The following is a 6,000-nucleotide window of genomic DNA, read 5'->3' on the forward strand; positions in this document are numbered from 1 at the left end:
GCTTGCAGAGTTTCCTGTATGAATCTTGGATGATAAAAATGTGTTTCCCCAAGATACCAAGTAAACTGCATAATTTCAGGGAAAGGACCTAGCTAGACATGACTGTATGCAACCAAGCAGAATTCTAGAGTTCACTTAAAAACAGCTATAGAAAAAGCCAGGGGAGGGGGTGGGAGTGTTTGGTGCTGCTCTCCGAAGGCACCTCCTCCCCTTATCCCAGCCTTTGCTTCAGAGCTCCAACCATCCAACATGTACAGAGACAGAAAAGCCAAATAATTTTAAAGTGGGAGAATGTTTCGGGCCAAGAAACGGCAACAGCCATCTGGAGATGGAGACGGTTAAACGTACCACAAAATACTGTGAGCGTTATTCTTAAGGAAAACTTATTTAAGTGGTATTTTACTTTTATTCAACAGCTGCAAGCTGGCGGGTATACCAGTTCTGTTTGGGATATTTGCCAAACAGTTGGAATTATCATTGCTAGCAAAATGAGAACATTAAATGGTAAAGGGCTTTATTCAACAGGACCGCACTTCAATTTTCTCTGCAGCATTTAGAAGCATACATTAGGGCAATGAAAGTGTAGTTGAAAGGACTTCAGGAAAGTATATATGGAGTCTTGGATAAATGGTGTGGTGAGCCAGATATGCATTTCTACTAAATAAACTTCCATTTAAAAATGAGCACATGTCCATTTACATTGTTTTTGGTCTGTTCCATTATCCTAATTACAATGCAGGGAACAAAATATAATATTCCTTTGCCCAAGCTTTAAAATTATGTTCTAAATAAGAGCAAATATTTGAAGTCATTCCACTCACTGCTTATGCATGGGCATAATGCAACAGAGATATATGAAAAAATGAGATTAATAAATAATTTGCTAAGAAATGCAGGTTAAAGTCTCTCGTGCCATGGTCTCAGTCTGGCTTAGGACCTCCCACACTAGCTATTTGATTTTTTAAGAAAACAAACTACACTATAAAAGTCATAGTTTGAGCCTGTGCAAGATATATTCCCATTTAGAGTCTGCCTCCCTGCTATAGAGCAGGACAAAATCGCAATACTTCCTTCCTGTTACTGTTTCTTTATCATTCTATAACAGAACACCACAATCAACAGAGAGAAACTTCAGTAGGAGATAAGTTGTTTTTCCATTTAGGATGAATAAAGCACGCAAGCTGTGAATCAGGGTTTCTTGTCCACCATGCTTCTTAACATTTCCATGAAACCAGTGGGGAATATCATTTGGGAATTTAAAGTGTGGTGCCATTAGAATGCTGATCACACCCAGTTCTCTCTCTTTTTCACCACCAAGATCAGCAAAACAAAAAACCACAATGATAACACAAAATGAAAAAGCTAAATGACAAAATTGAAAATAGAGTCTTAAGGCTGCAAATGTTTCAATAGCCTTACTTAATGGTGGTTTGACAGATGAGATGTACCTCTCTTTGGCCACTGAAAGCAGGGGTTCAAAGCTGAAATAAGACTTTATTGGGTAAGTTCACACCTAGTAAATTGATGGAGCCAATTAAAAAGTTTCACCAGCAGCCTCTTGAATCTCTGTTGGCTTGAATGCGTTTGAGGGGTGCTGATGGCTTGAGTCTTTCTCCCAAGGAGGTGGAGAAAATCTTTGTCTTCACCCAAAAGAAAAGCCCAACCTGGTGATAACAGAATAAATGATACAAGGAGGGAGCTGCAGCCCAATATAGGGAAAGAGGTAGTAAGGGAACACCTAGCTACTTTAAATGAATTCAGATCTCCAGGGCCTGATGAGATGCATCCAAGGGTTCTAAATGAGATAACAGATGTAATTTCAGAACCTTTGTCTATGATCTTTGAAAAAATCTTGGAGAACAAGTGAGGTCCCTACAGACTGGAGGCATACAAATGTTGTTCCCCATCTTCAAAAGTAGGAAACAGGAAGACCCAGGTACATGGGCGTGGCCAGAATATTTGTTATTGGGGGCAGGCTTTTGTTGGGAGGGCAGAGCCAGATTTGTATTGGTTTTGATTGAATTGGGTGGGCAGCTACCCCCTGCCCCCCCTTGGCTACACCCATGCCCAGGTAACTACTGACTGGTGAGCTTGACATTGATACCAGGGAAGGTCCTAGAACAGATAATTCAACCGTTGGTCTGTGAGCATTTAGAAAAAGATAATGTGATTACTAAGACCTAGAGTGGGTTTCTCAAAAAATAAGTCATGCCAGACCAATCTGATTTCTTTGTTTTATGGAATTACAAATTTGAAGGATCAGGAAAATGCTGTGGACATAGTGTATCTTGATTTCAGTAAGGCTTTTGACAAAGTCCCCCACAATATTCTCACGAGGAAGCTGATAAAATGTAGGTTAGACGAGGTAACTGTTATGTGGACTTGTAACTGGTTGACCAACTGAACCCAAAGAGTACTCATTAATGGTTCTTTGTCATCCTGGGGGGGTGGTGACAAGCGGGGTGCTGCAGGGTTCTGTCCTGGGCCCGTTGTTGTTCAACATCTTTATAAACAACCTGGATGAAGGAATTGAGGGGATGCTCATCAAATTTTCAGATGACACCAAACTGGGAGGGGTAGCTAATGCCACAGAATATGACTTTTATAGATTGGGGAACTGGGCACAAGGTAACAACATGAATTTCAATAGGGACAAATGTAAGGCTCTGCCCTTAGGCAGGAAGAACCAGATGCACAAATATAGGATGGGGGACACCTGGCTTACTAACAGTACATGTGAAAAGGATCTAGGGGTCTTGGTGGACCACGAGCTTAACATGAGTCAACATTGTGATGCAGCAGCAAAAAAAGCTCACACTATTCTAGGCTGCATCAACAGAAGTATAGTATCCAGATCAAGGGAACTAATAATCCCATTCTGCCTTGGTCAAACCACACCTGGAATACTGTGTCCAGTTTTGGGCACCACAAGGATGTTGACAAGCTGGAACGTGTGCAGAGGAGGACAACCAAGATGATCAAGGGTCTGGAAACTAAGCCTTTTGAGGAGCACTTAAAGGAGCTGGGTATGTTTAGCCTGGAAAAGAGGAGACTGAGAAGAGATATGATAGCCATCTTCAAATATCTTAAGGGCCATCACGTGGAAGAAGGGAGCATGCTTGTTTTATCCTGCTCTGGAGGGTGGAACTCGAACCAGTGGCTTCAAGTTACAAAAAAGGAGATTCCAACTGAACATTCATAAAAACTTTATAACAGTAAGAGCTGTTTGGCAGTGAAACAGACTCCCATGAGAGGTGGTGGATTCTCCTTCCTTGGAGGTTTGTAAACAGAGGTTGGATGGCCATCTGTCATGGATGCTTTAGTTGAGATTCCTGCATTTCAGGGAGTTGAATTATATGACCCCCAGGGTCCCTTCCAATTCTAAGATTCTATGAATATAAGTAGTGTAGCAGCACACCCAGCTTTATGGCAGAGGCTTCATGGAGCTTGAGGAATGCAAGGGAATCATTCATTGCTCGAGTGGTTGATAGCAGTTTGCCTGATGTTTGGGGGAAGATAGCTGAGATGGAGATTGAGGACAGCAAAGTTTGAGTTGTGTCACATAGGGGGGGAGTAGCGGGAATGCCCTCCAGGAGGTTTCCTGAAAGTGAATATGGTGTGTGACTTGCTTAATGCTAGCACTAAGGGAGAGGCTATGGCTAAGGAGCCTAATGTGCTCTGGTTAAAATTGTGGAAAAACTTGCTTGGAAAGAAGCAGTATGTTACAAAGACCCTGTGCCTTCTGCTCCCCTCCCCACCAAAGAGGGGGGTGATGTCCCAGCTTTTTCACTAAGAAGCTATATCCAGCATTAAGGCAAGAGCAGTAAAAGCAGTTTTGTGGGAAGTGTGATTGCCCACACTTGTGTTGTAGCAACCAGCAGTATCAGTTGCCAGAGGGGCAAGGTGACATTTCCCAGAGTGTAGATGAATTAGCTAATGTCTTTTAAGATATTAAATATTGCCCTTGAGTCACAAGATCAATTTTATTTTTCTTGGCAGGGGACACAAGGGATGTACTAAACTCAATGGTTGCTTTTTTTCTTGGTTTTTTTTCTTATTGTATTCAATTGAATGAATATCATAATAATTTCTGGTACTTTATCTTCTTTGGAGTAGTGTGTTCAAGATTTGCTATCTGCAGTGCCAAATGGCTGGGCAGTAAATCCTGCCAAAGTTCAATGACAGGTAATAGAAGTTGAGGTTTCTAGGTGTGATATGGTCAGGTAAAAAGTACACAGCTCTTTGAAGGAACCAATACCTGCAGGATAGCAGCCAGGTGTTGCGTATCATGCATTGAAGCCACAAAATGCATTAATGGATTACTGGAATAGTAAATCCAAATTGTGAGTCACCCAAATCCCACAGGACTCCTCTGATGGAAGATGCATTCCAGTTGCCAAACAACAGGCAGACTGGAAAGGGATTCCCTGTGGGAGAGCAAAAGGCGGGATAATGGGTGCTTCTCCAGTTCTTTGAGTGTGAAAAGTGCACCCTGCTGCATGGTTGCCTACACAAGCCTCAAAAGGTTCTATAGGGATGGATTGATGTGCCTTGAGTGAAGGAGTGATAGGCACAGCTCCTACTCCTACTGACACTTATGGATAAATAGCCCCAAGATCTGGATGGACCCTGGAACGAGTTGCAAGTACTCAGGGTTGTGATAGACTCCAACTACCAAGGAGAAGTAAAAATGATCCTTCAGGCCCTGTGGGAATTACCCTACCAAGCAGGGGAAAGGTTGGTTCAGCTGGAGAAAGCTGCCTACAGTGTCAGTTGAACAGAGAGACCCTAACCCTATGGAAAAACAAAGGGTTTGGGCTCAAAAGGAGCTTCTGTTTGGTGACAGGAGCCCTCTAGCTAACTGCAGGCAGCTGAAGTGCTGAGCCCGGCTGAGACAGCTACTAGTACAATGTTGGTGCAAAGCGAAGATGTGCCCAGAATTGTGCCTAACTGATATCAGTTTGCTGACTAATAGGCTGCCACCCGAGAGGATTGTGGCAGTCGCAGTTATCATGGTCCTATGCTTCCTTTACTGACTATATCCATCCAACTATCTGTAAGACCTGGGTACAGTGGTACCTCAGGTTACATACGCTTCAGGTTACAGACTCCGCTAACCCAGAAATAGTGCTTCAGGTTAAGAACTTTGCTTCAGGATGAAAACAGAAATCGGGCTCCGGCGCTGCGGTAGCAGCGGGAGGCCCCATTAGCTAAAGTGGTGCTTCAGGTTAAGAACAGTTTCAGGTTAAGTACGGACCTCTGGAACGAATTAAGTACTTAACCTAAGGTACCACTGTAATTGTCCTAGACAAAGTGACATATGCTGCTTTGTGTATAAAGACGCTTGTTTGTAAAAAAGCCATCTCTTTGGTACGGTGTTCATCCCACATACGCAAAGGCTAGGAAACCTGCCAGGCTGCTTTACTGTAAGTCTACACTTTTCTTTAATAAAGCATTAGAACTGATCATTCCAATGTTTTTGACATCCTTCTTTGGTATCCCTATACAAAACCACTTCCCACGAACCCTCATTTGGGCCTGTGGTTCATATTGCAATGCTGAATGATATAGCTAGTAGATAAATGTATAGCAGTGTGAGATAGCCTCTCCTGAGAAATAGTACCACATGAGATGTGCCATTCCCAAATCCCAGTTATTATTTAGTAATTCCACTCAGTTCAGCTGGACCTTGGTTGAAGGACTAATAGTTATGCACAAGATATTACTAGATGATGTCTGCCCAACCTCATAGAAGAGAATGCCACAACCTCCCTGTAGGAAGTTTCATAGAAGATAAAAAGTTGGGTCACTTCTCCAGAACTGCCACCTAGGTCTTCCATTCATCCTAAATGAATATGGTTTTCACTCATCACACTTAAATAGGGTAGGCACTGGATTGTGAAATGTAAGACATACACACTGTTAGCATTCATTGTGGATCCCCTAGAGAAGGAATGAGTCTTGGTTATATAATTTAGAAAAACAAACTATTAACATGAA

This window comes from Podarcis melisellensis, assembly GCF_964234715.1.
Source record: "Podarcis melisellensis genome assembly, chromosome: 11".
NCBI lineage: Eukaryota > Metazoa > Chordata > Lepidosauria > Squamata > Lacertidae > Podarcis > Podarcis melisellensis.